Source organism: Coregonus clupeaformis, chromosome 1 (genome assembly GCF_020615455.1).
Source record: "Coregonus clupeaformis isolate EN_2021a chromosome 1, ASM2061545v1, whole genome shotgun sequence".
In the NCBI taxonomy this organism is placed as follows: domain Eukaryota; kingdom Metazoa; phylum Chordata; class Actinopteri; order Salmoniformes; family Salmonidae; genus Coregonus; species Coregonus clupeaformis.
In genome coordinates, this window is record NC_059192.1 from 87,336,963 (window position 1) to 87,352,427 (window position 15,465).

At 43.2% G+C, this 15,465-nt stretch overlaps 1 protein-coding gene across 2 annotated transcripts in view; it reads right to left on the reverse strand.

Annotated features, from left to right (window-relative positions):
- Nucleotides 1–11,328, reverse strand: part of LOC121577697 (monocarboxylate transporter 4) — a 28,821-nt gene extending 17,493 nt beyond the window's left edge. The window contains exons 1-2 of one of the 2 annotated variants that reach the window (XM_041891511.1): nucleotides 11,259–11,310; nucleotides 8,638–8,739 (exon numbers count right to left, since the gene is read on the reverse strand). The gene's annotated coding sequence lies outside the window, so the exon portion shown is untranslated. Of the gene's footprint in view, nucleotides 1–8,637; nucleotides 8,740–11,258 lie in introns of both variants that reach the window. The other variant, XM_041891501.1, reaches the window with a different exon arrangement.
- Nucleotides 11,329–15,465: the final 4,137 nt, after the last annotated feature.

Sequence of the window (15,465 nt, forward strand, 5' to 3'; positions counted from 1 at the left end):
TAGCCCATCCAACTACCTCATCCCCATATTGTTATTTATTTAGCTAATTTGCACCCCAGTATCTCTATTTGCACATCATCTTTTGCAGATCTATCATTCCAGTGTTAATACGAAATTGTAACTATTTTGCACTATGGACTATTTATTGCCTTACCTCCATAATTTACTACATTCACACACACTGTATATATATTTTCTGTTGTATTTTTGACTTTGTTTTGTTTACCCCATATGTAACTCTGTGTTGTTGTTTTTAAATCGCACTGCTTTGCTTTATCTTGGCCAGGTCGCTGTTGTAAATTAGAACTTGTTCTCAACAGGCTTACCTGGTTAAATAAAGGTAAAAATAAAATAAAATAAAAAACGAAATACAAATATAATCAAAATGCCAAAAAGTACCTGGATGATCATCAAGACTCTTGGAAGAATGTTCTATGGACAGATGATTCAACAATGATAACATTCAGCTAGCAGGCTATACGCTACATCGGCAGGACAGAACGGATGACTCTGGTAAGACAAGGGGTGGCGGTCTGTGTATATTTGTAAACAACAGCTGGTGCACAAAATCAAATACTAAGGAAGTCTCGAGGTTTTGCTCGCCTGAGGTAGAGTATCTTATGATAAGCTGTAGACCACACTATTTACCAAGAGAGTTTTCATCTATATTTTTCATAGCTGTCTATTTACCACCACAAACCAATGCTGGCATTAAGATTGCACTGAATGAGTTGTACAAGGCCATTAATCAACAGGAAAACGCTCATCCAGATGCAGCGCTCCTAGTGGCCGGGGACTTCAATGCAGGGAAACTTAAATCCGTTCTACCTAATTTCTACCAGCATGTTAAATGTGCAACCAGAGGGAAAAAACTCTAGACCACCTTTACTCCACACACAGAGACGCATACAAAGCTCTCCCTCGCCCTCCATTTGGCAAATCTGACCATAACTCTATCCTCCTGATTCCTGCTTATAAGCAAAAACTGAAGCAGGAAGCACCAGTGATTCGGTTAATAAAAAAGTGGTCAGATGACGCAGATGCTAAGCTACAGGACTGTTTTGCTAGCACAGACTGGAACATGTTCCGGGATTCTTCAGACAGCATCGAGGAGTACACCACATCAGTCACTGGCTTCATCAATAAGTGCATCGATGATGTCGTCCCCACAGTGACCGTACGTACATACCCCAACCAGAAGCCATGGATTACAGGAAACATCCGCACTGAGCTAAAGGGTAGAGCTGCCGCTTTCAAGGAATGGGACTCTAACCCGGACGCTTATAAGAAATCCCGCTATGACCTCCGACGAACCATCAAACAGGCAAAGAGTCAATACAGGTCTAAGATTGAATCATACTACACTGGCTCTGACGCTCGTCGGATGTGGCAGGGCTTGAAAACTATTACAGACTACAAAGGGAAGCACAGCCGCGAGCTGCCCAGTGACACAAGCCTACCAGACGAGCTAAACCACTTCTATGCTCGCTTCGAGGCAAGCAACACTGAAGCATGCATGAGAGCACCAGCTGTTCCGGATGACTATGTGATCACGCTCTCCGTAGCCGATGTGAGTAAGACTTTTAAGCAGGTCAACATTCACAAGGCCGCAGGGCCAGACGGATTACCAGGATGTGTACTCCGAGCATGTGATGACCAACTGGCAAGTGTCTTCACTGACATTTTCAACATGTCCCTGACTGAGTCTGTAATACCAACATGTTTCAAGCAGACCACCATAGTCCCCGTGCCCAAGAACTCTAAGATAACCTGCCTAAATGACTACCGACCCGTAGCACTGACGTCTGTAGCCATGAAGTGCTTTGAAAGACTGGTCATGGCTCACATCAACAGCATAATCCCAGAAACCCTAGACCCACTCCAATTTGCATACCGCCCCAACAGATCCACAGATGATGCAATGTCTATCGCACTCCACACTGCCCTTTCCCACCTGGACAAGAGGAACACCTACGTGAGAATGCTATTCATTGACTACAGCTCAGCATTCAACACCATAGTGCCCTCTAAGCTCATCACTAAGCTAAGGATCCTGGGACTAAACACCTCCCTCTGCAACTGGATCCTGGACTTCCTGACGGGCCGCCCCCAGGTGGTAAGGGTAGGTAACAACACATCTGCCACACTGATCCTCAACACGGGGGCCCCTCAGGGGTGCGTGCTCAGTCCCCTCCTGTACTCTGTTCACCCATGACTGCATGGCCAGGCACGACTCCAACACCATCATTAAGTTTGCCGACGACACAACAGTGGTAGGCCTGATCACCGACAACAATGAGACAGCCTATAGGGAGGAGGTCAGAGATCTGGCCGTGTGGTGCCAGGACAACAACCTCTCCCTCAACGTGACCAAGACAAAAGGAGATGATTGTGGACTACAGGAAAAAAAAGAGGACTGAGCACGCCCCCATTCTCATCGACGGGGCTGTAGTGGAACAGGTTGAGAGCTTCAAGTTCCTTGGTGTCCACATCACCAACGAACTATCATGGTCCAAACACACCAAGACAGTCGTGAAGAGGGCACGACAAAGCCTATTCCCCCTCAGGAGACTAAAAAGATTTGGCATGGGTCCTCAGATCCTCAGAAAATTCTACAGCTGCACCATCGAGAGCATCCTGACTGGTTGCATCACCGCCTGGTATGGCAACTGCTTGGCCTCTGACCGCAAGGCACTACAGAGGGTAGTGCGTACGGCCCAGTACATCACTGGGGCAAAGCTTCCTGCCATCCAGGACCTCTATACCAGGCGGTGTCAGAGGAAGGCCCTCAAAATTGTCAAAGACTCCAGCCACCCTAGTCATAGACTGTTCTCTCTGCTACCGCACGGCAAGCGGTACCGGAGTGCCAAGTCTAGGTCCAAAAGACTTCTCAACAGCTTCTACCCCCAAGCCATAAGACTCCTGAACAGCTAATCATGGCTACCCAGACTATTTGCACTGCCCCCCCCCCCATCTTTTTACGCTGCTGCTACTCTGTTAAGTATTTATGCATAGTCACTTTAACTCTACCCACATGTACATATTACCTCAACTACCTCAACTAGCCGGTGCCCCCGCACATTGACTCTGCAACGGTACCCCCCTGGTATATATAGCCTCCCTACTGTCACTTTATTTTACTTCTGCTCTTTTTTTCTCAACACTTTTTTTGTTGTTGTTTTATTCTTACTTTTTTTGTTTAAAATAAATGCACTGTTGGTTAAGGGCTGTAAGTAAGCATTTCACTGTAATGTCTGCACCTGTTGTATTCGGCGCATGTGACCAATAAAATTTGATTTGATTTGATTTGATTCAAAAGTATAACTTCTTGGACGACATGGGTCCCATTATGCCTGGCGACGTGGATCGATGGAAATCACCACACAATGCAACAAATGAAGAAACATAACCTATATGTATGATCTACAATGTAATCAGAAAGTATTCAGACCCCTTGACTTTTTCCACATTTTGTTATGTTACAGCCTTATTCTAAAATGGATTCAATTGGTTTTTTCCCCCCTCAATCACACAATACCCCATACATTTTTGCTAATTTATTCAAAATAAAAAACGGAAATATCACATTTACTTAAGTATTCAGACCCTTTACTCAGTACTTTGTTGAAGCACCTTTGGCAGTGATTACAGCCTTGAGTCTTCTTGGGTATGACGCTACAAGCTTGGCACACCTGTATTTGGGGAGTTTCTCCCATTCTTCTCTGCAGATGCTCTCAAGCTCTGTCAGGTTGGATGGAGAACGTCGCTGCACAGCTATTTTCAGGTCTCTCCAGAGATGTTAGATCGGGTTCAAGTCTGGGCTCTGGCTGGGCCACTCAATGACATTCAGAGACTTGTCTCGATGTAGGCCACTGTGTTCTTGGGGACCTTCAATGCTGCAGAAATGTTTTGGTACCCTTCCCCAGATCTGTGCTTCAACACAATCCTGTCTCGCAGCTCTACGGACAATTCCTTCGACCTCATGGCTTGGTTTTTGCCCAGAATGCACTGTCAACTGTGGGACCTTATATAGACAGGTGTGTGCCTTTCCAAATCATGTCCATTCAATTGAATTTACCACAGGTGGACTCCAATCAAGTTGTAGAAACATCAAGGATGATCAATGGAAACAGGATGCACCTGAGCTCAATTTCAAGTCTCATAGCAAAGGGTCTGAATACTTATCTAAATAATGTATTTCTGTTTAGTTTTATTTTATAAATTTGCAAACATTTCTAAAAACCTGTTTTTGTTTTGTCATTATGGGTGGGGTATTGTATATAGATTGATGAGGATTTTTATTTATTTATGCAATCCATTTTAGAATAAGGCTGTAACATAACAACATGTGGTGGGAAAATCAAGGGGTCTGAATACTTTCCGAATGTATTTTATGTTTGGGTGGCAGGAATGGTCTTCCTTATACATATTCCCTGTGGCCCAGCCAAGACTTCCTGTGACACTTTAGACTTGTGTGTGAAAAAGAAAATCCAGCACACAGGTATCCTTGTATGCCCCACAATGCGTTTAGTGGTTTTGGTCAATAGAGACTTGGTAGTTGTCACAGTCTCATAGCGCAAGGTCATAGCGCAATGACTAAATGTGCATATGTCACATTTAAATGAGTGGGTACTTCCACACTGAATATATACAATACTAAACTATTGAGTACTAACACGACAAGAATTTGTCAGATGCTTTTTTCAGAATGGACTTTAGTGTGCATTTACAGCAGAAAGGGTTGTTATATGACAACGTCAGATTTGCATACAGTACAGAACAGTTATCAGATAACTGGCATTAACAACTCTTTATGAAGACCTTTTAATATCTACAACAAGATCTGGAAAAAATCTACAGCCCAAAATTATATTTTGCCACTGTAAAAATCTATCTACACATTCAAAAAGCCTTTTTTTGTGCCAGCAAGTGGCAAGTGACAGAATATCAACAATATTCAAGTTGTATTTAATATATCGATGCTGATCAATAAATACGTTTAAAAAAATTAAGATTAATCAAGGTAAACATCAGATTTCACAGCAAAAAGGGGGAAGCAAAGCGGCTGTTGGCTGTAACTCTCTGAATGGGATTTGAGGTGCGCGTCTGCTGTATGAACTACTCCAGTGTCACGTATAGCTGCTTGGCTCCCAACCAACAGGCAAATACACACACACACACTTCTCCCCTAGCCCCACCTCATGCAGCATTCAGCCAGCACCCCACTATCAGCCCTCCTAAAATAAGACTGACATTTCCCATCCCAGGACACACACACACACGATTACTAGGATCACTTTCTCTGTGGATAGCAGGCCATGCCGTACAGGCGGGAAACATTCAGACCTTTAGCGAAGAGGGGTGCACTGTTACCGTGTTGCTCACATTGCCTAGAAGACCGTGTCAGTTTGGGATTGGACATCCCACTGCATCAACATAGAATGCTTTCCTGCTAGGACTTCTGCCAGCCCAAACTGACACACACCACATTTGCAAACACACATTCTCTCACACACCTTTGGCACTGATACTTGTAGACCACTGACTGGCTATGACAGAGTACTGATGTCTGTTCAGAATATTCAGGGCTAAAAGACCCAGTGGGACCAGCCAGGTTGTGTCACAGGCTATATCTTTCCCCTCTACACCAACACTATAGCACACACAGTCTGGGTCTGGCACAGGAAAATCTTTTGGAACTGTTATTTTATCATCACTGCTTCCAGAAGCCAACAAGTACCAGCCAGCCGTATCCATGTGGCATTACTGTCTCTCTTGGCTTCAGGAACAAGTTTCCTGCCAAAGCAGTGGACATCCTGTTGAACCCTGAATCCTAACCAGTAGTTAATCATTACATTGTGCTGTAAGTGAAGAATGAGAGTATTCCATTCATGGCTTGAATGACCGAGCACACAAACGCCATCATCTCTCCGTGTGGTTGGTCACCTGTTGTTATCACTACTGTTCTAGTACCTTGTTTACATTGGACTGAACAATGTAGGAACACCTGGACATATCTCAGAATATGTACAGTTCATTCGGAAAGTATTCAGACCCCTTTACTTTTTCCACATTGTGACGTTACAGCTTTATTCTAAAATTGATTGAATTATCCCCCCCCCCATCAATCTACCCAATAATGACAAAGCGAAACGTTTTTTTTTATGTGTGTGCAAATGTATTACAAATAAAAAAATGGAAATACCTCATTTACATAAGAAATTGAGCTCAGGTGCATCCTGTTTCCATTGATCATCCTTGAGATGTTTCTAAAACTTGATTGGATTCCACCTGTGGTAAATTCAATTGATTGGACATGATTTGGAAAGGCAAACACCTGTCTATATAAGGTCCCACAGTTGACAGTGCATGTCAGAGCAAAAACCAAGCCATGGTAGGAATTGTCCGTAGAGCTCCGAGGCAGGATTGTGTCGAGGCACAGATCTGGGAAAGGGTACCAAAAAATGTCTGCAGCATTGATGGCCCCCAAGAACACAGTGGCCTCCATCATTCTTAAATGGAAGAAGTGTGGAACCACCAAGACTATTCCTAGAGCTGGCCGCCCGGCCAAACTGAGCAATCGGGGGAGAAGGGCCTTGGTCAGGGAGGTGACCAAGAAACCGATGGTCACTCTGACAGAGCTCCAGAGTTCCTCTGTAGAGATAGGATAACCTCCCAGAAGGACAACCATCTCTGCAGCACTCCACCAATCAGGCCTTTATGGTAGAGTGGCCAGACGGAAGCCACTCCTCAGTAAAAAGGCACATGACAGCCCGCTTGGAGTTTGCCAAAAGGCACCTAAAGGCTCTCAAACCATGAGAAACAAGATTATTTGGCCTGAATGCCAAGCATCACGTCTGGAGGAAACCTGGCACCATCCCTACGGTGAAGCATGGTGGTGGCAGCATCATGCTGTAGGGATGTTTTTCAGCGGCAGGGACTAGGAGACTAGTCAGGATCGAGGGAGAGATGAATGGAGAAAAGTACAGAGAGATCCTTGATGAAAACCTGCTCCAGAGCGCTCAGGACCTCAGACTGGGGGGGAAGGTTCACCTTCCAACAGGACAACGACCCTAAGCAAACAGGCAAGACAACGCAGGAGTGGCTTCGGGACAAGTCTCTGAATGTCCTTGAGTGGCCCAGCCAGAGCCCGGATTTGAACCTGATTTAACGTCTCTGGAGAGACCTGAAAATAGCTGTGCAGCGACGCTCCCCATCCAACCTGACAGCGCTTGAGAGGATCTGCAGAGAAGAATGGGAGAAACTCCCCAAATACTGGTGTGCCAAGCTTGTAGCGTCATACCTGTCACGCCCTGACTCAGGGGACGCTTATATGTTGAGTCAGGGTGTGTATATTCCTTGTTGTGTTTGGTCATTGTTTGTTGATCTAGTATGTATGGTTCTATGTTGGCCGGTGTGGTTCCCAATCAGAGGCAGCTGTAGCTCGTTGTCTCTGATTGGGGATCATACTTAGGCAGCCTATTGGCACTGTTGAGTTGTGGGATCTTGTTCCTTGTAAGGTATGTTGTGTGTGCTACCTTGGACTTCACGTTTCGTATCGTTTATTGTTTTGTCGAGTGTTTATTACGTTAATAAACATGTACGTATATCACGCTGCGCCTTGGTCTGTCCCGTCATTAAACGAGCGTGACAATACCCAAGAAGACTCAAGGCTGTAATCGCTGCCAAAGGTGCTTTAACAAAGTACTGTGTAAAGGGTCTGACTACTTTTGTAAATGTGATATTTCAGTTTATTTTGTATAAAATTTGCTAACATTTCTAAAAACCTGTTTTTGCTTTGTCATTATGGGGTTATTGTGTGTAGATTGATGAGGGAAAAAAACCATTTTAGAATAAGGCTGTAACGTAACAAAATGTGGAAAAAGTCAAGGGGTCTGAATGCTTTCTGAATGCACTGTACAAAAAGATTTGTTGTTTAAACTTAAAGCTAGCATCCTTAGTTGAAACATTAACTTTTTCCACATTTTGTTATGTTACAGCCTTATTCTAAAATTGATTAAATTGTATTTTTTTCCCTTATCAATCTACACAATGACAAAACAAAAGGTGTGCTTGTAAGAGGCTTTATTTGTTGCACCAGTTAGTGGGTTAGTGTTAGAGTGCTGTACCAATTTAACTCCTATGTGGTTATAGACCCCATCACATTTAAATGTATGGTGGACAGATTGGAGTGGCAGCAAGTCTTAAACCTTTAATAGTTTAGCATTTTGCCATGTCCTTTTGGTCTGTTTTGCCCTGTAGTCACTGCCAGTTTGGAAGCCTTTGTTAAGGCCTCTAGAAGTCTAGGTGATATAAAACACAAAATATTAATTAATATGCTGTCATGTATAAACCTGCTTGCACCAATCCCATGTAGTTACAGCTACTGTGAAATACAAACGCCTCCCCATAAATGAATTTAATTAATTCATCCATTCATTACGGTAGCATTTACTCTTTAAAATCTTTTTTTTTTTTTTTTACAGTTTAATAAAGTCAATTTTACAGTATTGTACTGTGTCATTACATAGTACTTGCTTTGATACTGTATTAGGATTACAGTATGTGTGTATTTCAATATGAAATAAAGTAACTTACTTACCACTAGCTGTAAGTTACTGTCAAATTCACTCTCACCTTTACAGTTTAGGCTATAGCCTAGCTGAGAATTCTCAACTCCACAATATGTAAATCACACCTCAATGGAGTTGAATGGCGATGGGTTTTGGCGGAGTGTACCTGAACAAAAATATAAAACACAATATGCAACAACTTCAAAGATTTTCCTGAGTTCCAGTTCATATATGGAAATCAGTCAATTGAAATAAATCCATTAGGCCCTATACTATGGATTTCACATGACTGGGAATACAGATGTGCATCTGTTGGTCACACATACCTTAAAACAAAAAGGTACGGGCGTGGATCAGAAAACCAGTCAGTATCTGGTGTGACCACCACTTGCCTCATGCAGCACAACACCTCTCCTTTGCATAGAGTTGATCAGGCTGTTGATTGTGGCCTGTGGAATATTGTCCCACTCCTCTTCAATGGCTGTGCAAAGTTGCTGGATATTGTCGGGAACTGGAACACGCTGTCTCACATGTTGATCCAGAGCATCCCAAACATGCTCAATGGGTGACATGTCTGGTGAGTATGCAGGCCATGGTAGAACTGGGCCATTTTCAGATTCCAGGAATTGTGGACAGATCCTTGTGACGTGGGGCCGTGCATTATCATGCTGAAACATGATGTGATGGTGGCGGATGAATGGCACGACAACGGGCCTCAGTATCTCATCATGGTATCTCGGTGCATTGATATTTCCATCGATAAAATGCAATTGTGTTTGTTGTCCGTAGCTTATTCCTGGCAATACCATAACCCCACCATGGGGCACTCTATTAACAACGTTGACATCAGCAAACCACTCGCCCCACGACACCATACACAATGTCTGTGGTTGTGAGGCCGGTTTGACATACTTCCAAATTCTCTAAAAACGACATTGGCTTATGGTAGACAAATTAACATTACATTCTCCGGCAACAGCTCTGGTGGACATTCATGCAGTCAGCATGCCAATTGCACACTCCCTCAAAACTTGAGACATCTGTGGCATTGTGCTGTGTGACAAAACTGCACATTTTAGAGTTGCCTTTTATTGTCCCCAGCACATGGTGAACCTGTGTAATGATCATGCTGTTTAATCAGCTTCTTGATATGCCACACCGGTCAGGTGGATGGATTATCTTGACAAAAGATAAATGTGCACTAACAGGCATGTAAACAAAGTGCCAAAAATGTGAGAGAAATAAGCTTTTTGTGCGTATGAAACATTTCTGGGATCTTTTATTTCAGCTCATGAAACCGACACTTTACATGTTGCATTTATATTTTAGTTCAGTATACATAGCCTATTATTTGACAGTTCTCTAGCCATGTGTAATACCACAGTGTGTCCTCCTCCCAGAGTGCAAAGAACCTTGGCGTGACCCTGAACAACACCCTGTCGTTCTCCGCTAACATCAAAGCGGTGACCCGATCCTGCAGGTTCATGCTCTACAACATTCGCAGAGTATGACCCTACCTTACACAGAAAGCAGCACAGGTCCTAATTCAGGCACTTGTCATCTCCCGTCTGGATTACTGCAACTCGCTGTTGGCTGGGCTCCCTGCCTGTGCCATTAAACCCCTACAACTTATCCAGAACGCTCCAGCCAGTCTGGTGTTTAACCTTCCCAAGTTCTCTCATGTCACCCCGCTCCTCCGCACACTCCTCTGGCTTCCAGTTGAAGCTTGCATCTACTACAAAACCATGGTGCTTGCCTACGGAGCTGTGAGGGGAACGGCACCTCCTTACCTTCAGGCTCTGATCAGACCCTACACCCAAACGAGGGCACTACGTTCATCCACCTCTGGCCTGCTAGCCCCCCTACCTCTATGGAAGCACAGTTCCCGCTCAGCCCAGTCAAAGCTATTCGCTGCTCTGGCACCCCAATGGTGGAACAAGCTACCCCACGACGCCAGGACAGCGGAGTCACTGACCACCTTCCAGAGACACTTGAAACCCTACCTCTTTATGGATAAGAGCGTCTGCTAAATGACTTAAATATTAAATGTTATAAGATAGACATCAATTATGTATATAAACCCTGGATTACTGATGCTGTGTATTGGCCAATGAGAGGCTTTGAAGCCACCGGTCAGCCATATTGGAACTCCCCAGAAGAAGCAGTCCTTCATAGGAATGGAACTCTACAGTATTTCAATTAAATGTTTCAAGGACAATATTACATGTATTTAAGTATTTTGGGGTTGTAGTGGGGACAGTAACATTTGTACTTTCAAATTTTTTTAAATATATTTTATCATTTTTATGTTCAGCCTGCATAATATGATTTAAAAGTATGCATTAAAATAATAGAATAAATGTGGCAAAAACAAATGTAGACATTAATAAATGCATTTCTATAGCTTCCAAAATATTTTTTTACAATGGTGGGGGAGTGCCCTTGATGATGGCGCGGTGGTTTGATTAATTTTATTAATTGTTCATCAGTCTTATGGCTTGGGGGTAGAAGCTGTTAAGGAGCCTTTTGGTCCTAGACTTGGCGCTCCGAGGCTGCAAGAATCGCCACGAGCCACTTCAGCAATCGGTTTTTTAAATTACAGCTGTCTTACAAAATTATCAACGGGTATGGAACTTCAATCATGCCAATGTTTAGCAGTTGCCTAATGATCAGGGTTGTTCTTACCTAAGGATGCTTTGTCTTTAGTTGCGTCTTCTGGTCCGGACCATGCGTTCACGCCTCCTTCTCATGTGCGTTTATATTATAGGGAATGACTAGGAAACTGGCGTTAGAGGGCTCGGTCCTAAAGCCCTCCAGATTCAGATATTTGTCCACTTTGGGGTGCCAAAATCTAATTATGATTTTCATTAAGGTCCATGTCTGTGGGTTATATGCAGAGGTGTAAAGTACTTCAGTAAAAATACTTTAAAGTACTACTTAAGTAGTTTTTTGGGGTATCTGTACTTTACTTTTCTATTTATATTTTTGCCAACTTTTACTTTTACTTCACTACATTCCTAAAGAAAATAATGTACTTTTTACTCCATAAATTTTCCCTGACACCCAAAAGTACTCATTACATTTTGACAGGAAAATGGTCCAATTCACACACTTATCAAGAGAACATCCCTGGTCATCCGTACTGCCTCTGATCTGGCAGACTCACTAAACACAAATGAGTGTTGGAGTGTGCCCCTGGCTATCCGCCAATAAATTAAAAAAATTACATTCTGCCATCTGGTTTGCTTAATTTAAGGAATTTGAAATGGTTTATACCCTGGAGTTAGGTGCCATGCGTCTCCAGTTGCCATACCAAGCAGTGATGCAACCAGTCAGGATGATCTCGATGGTGCGGCTGTATAACTTTTTGAAGATCTGAGGACCCATGCCAAATCTTTTCAGTCTCCTTAGGGGGAATAGGCTTTGTCGTGCCCTCTTCACGACTGTCTTGGTGTGTTTGGACCATGATAGTTTGTTGGTGATGCGGACACCAAGGAACTTGAAGCTCTCAACCTGTTCCACTACAGCCCCGTCGATGAGAATGGGGGCGTGCTCAGTCCTCTTGTTTTTTCCTGTAGTCCACAATCATCTCCTTTGTAATAATAATAATAATATGCCATTTAGCAGACGCTTTTATCCAAAGCAACTTACAGTCATGCGTGCATACATTTTTGTGTATGGGTGGTCCCGGGGATCAAACCCACTACCTTGGCGTTACAAGCGCCGTGCTCTACCAGCTGAGCTACAGAGGACCACCACGTTGAGGGAGAGGTTGTTATCCTGGCACCACACGGCAGACTATTACAGGTGGCAACTATAAAACTAATACGCTACCAGATTTAGATTTCTTGGACTAGTATCATTTCCCAGGACTAGTATCATTTCCCAGTATGAACAATCTCCCTAAAACAAATATGTAGTTCTGCTATTTGTAACACTGTTGTTTCAATGATCAGTCAGTCTAGGTAAATCATTAGCTCTGATGGCAAATATTAACCAAATCCCATGTTCTTTTTAGATTATTTCCAACCAATAGAATGTTCAATTGTTGTTTGATACAGTAATTTTCAATGAGCATCTGAACATTCCAACTTGTCTCAACATTCTTCAGCCTGCGAAAATTCTATTGCATAGACTCCCATACAACAAGATATCTAAAGGTGTGAAAAACATAGAAAGCTAATTTTTTTAGAGAGGGTATGATAAATCAATTTGATCAGGGGCTTGTGGTGAACAATTTAATACCATCAAAGCTTTGCCACCCCAAAGTGGACACATTTTTCCGCTCGCCCACGGACTAAGTTATTAATTCTGTATACAGTAGCTGAGCAAGAGAGAAAGATAGAAAGAGGGAAAGAGAGAGAGAGGGGTGGGGGGATAAGCAGGTAGCTGATGATAGTCACGTCTGTTTGGAGGAAGAAGTGTAGTCATGATGACTCATGTGACCACAGGCAGGTAGAGTAGATCAGGTGAGTAAGGTAAGTTCCAGACGAGTGTATTGGTGTCCTCTGTCATTAGCTTCCTTTGTCTCTCTGCATGGCCGCAGCACGTAACTTCTGTGGCTGGCTGTCAATGAGCAACCAGTCTCTAGCTCTATCTCTATCAGCATGGTGAACGCTTTACATTCATTTTTCATAAGAATAAATTACTTTACAAAGCAATCAACATCATGTTGTCTCATGTGCCTGCATAAAAGAGGGCCATAGCAGCTATTTGATGAAGTTGTCTCCACCCATTAAAGACCTTAAGAAGTTTGTATATTATAATTTGTTATTAGAAACAGGTTTTTTTTTGTCATTATGGGCGGTACTTTACTTTTTGTTTTTCACAAACCAATTTTTTACACGGAAGAATTACACAGACGGACAACGCCGGGGTTTCCATAGAAACATGCTATCAAGTTAGCTTGCAAACAAAGCGTTGAATGCAAACGGTGATACATTTATAGCTAAATATGTATTTATTTTGCATCATGTAGGCTAGGAGCTATATTAGTTGTATGCTGTCGATGTAGCGTTAGCCAACCAACTGCTAGCTTAGCCCTCCTAATGTAGCTAACGTCAGCTACGAGCTAGCTAGCAACTTCTGCTGGCAGCTGTCATGTGTATCTGATCTCTCTCTCTCTCTCTCTCTCTCTCTCTCTCTCTCTCTCTCTCTCTCTCTCTCTCTCTCTCTCTCTCTCTCTCTCTCTCTCTCTCTCTCTCTCTCTCTCTCTCTCTCTGTCTCTCTGTCTCTGTTTGTGTGTGTGTGTGTGAGAGAGAGAGTAATGTTGTATTATTTGTTATGTATCCCATGACTCCTTGGAAAACATTAACTATCATCACTGAGAGGACAATTCTAGCTTAAAGATGTGACTTTTATTTATTGAAGGCAGGAGGAGTTGAGTCAGCATCCAGATAGCCAAGCTGCAGGAGGAGAGGGAGAGAGGGGCGAGGGAGAGAGAGGGGAGGAGGAGGAGGTGAGACATAGCCTGCAGAACACAGGCTGCAGCTAGAGAGGCTCCAGAGTTGGGTGGGGTTAAGGGCAGGGGAGCGGGGTACAGGTGGGATGGTTGCCCTAAACTTGTCCCATCCTAAATTAGTCTAACTAGCCACCCCTTAGCCATTTCCTGAAGAAGCCCCAGGTATGAAAGCCAAAGGACTGGATGGGTGTAACAAGCGATGTGGCTGAAGCTCCATGTAGCCCCAATCTAAGAGAGAGAGGTCCTTACTTCTGGCTCTTTGTCTCAGGATCTGAACTGAGCAATTTGACAGTTAATCGTTAAATCGTATGGTTTTTATTTCAGGACTTTGGTGTCTAATACAGTGCAATCTCATTCCAATTCAAAATACTCACACCAACAAAGCTCTCCAGGGGCTTCTTTTCCCTTACTGTTTTCCAGTAATGAGCCACTGACTGACTGTAGATAGAGGGGGACAGCCTAATGAACATGCTGAGAGAAGAATGCCGGCCTCTGGTCTCAAAGAAAGATATCTATTATGGCTGACGATTGTTGTGCACATGACATGATGCCCCAGTCCCACATTTAGCCCCACTATGACTCACCAGACCCATCTGTGTGGGCTATATTTAGACAGGACGACCCAGTAGTGATCTCACATACATATTTATATGGCATTTAGAGAACAGTTTATACTGTAGGCTCTACCTTAGTAGATCATTTATCATTCAAAGATAATTATTAGGCTTCTAACTGTTATTTCACTATGTGGCTCTGCCGCATACACGGTTTACAGTGCATTCGGAAAGCATTCAGACCCCTTTTTTCCACATTTTGTTACGTTACAGCCTTATTCTAAAATTGATTAAATAAAAAATATTCCTCAGCAATCTACACACAAAACCCCACAATGACAAAGCGAAAACAGGTTTTTAGACTTTTTGCAAATGTATAAAAAATATATATATATATATTTTACATAAGTATTCAGACCGTTTGCTATGAGACTCAAAATCGAGCTCAGGTGCATCCTGTTTCCATTGATCATCCTTGAGATGGTAAATTCAATTGATTGGACATCATTTGGAAAGGCACACACCTGTCTATATAAGGTCCCAGGTAGCTTAGTGGTTAAGAGCGTTGTGCCAGTAACCGAAAGGTTGCTGGTTCTAATCCCCAAGCCGACTCGGTGAAAAATCTGTCGATGTGCCCTTGAGCAAGGCACTTAACCCTAATTGCTCTGGATAAGAGCGTCTACTAAAATGTAAATGTCCCACAGTGCATGTCAGAGCAAAAACCAAGCCATGAGGTCGAAGGAATTGTCCGCTGAGCTCCGAGACAGGATTGTGTCGAGGCACAGATCTGGGGAAGGGTACCAAACTATTTCTGCAACATTGAAGGTTCCCAAGAACACAGTGGCCTCCATCATTCTTAAATGGAAGAAGTTTGGAA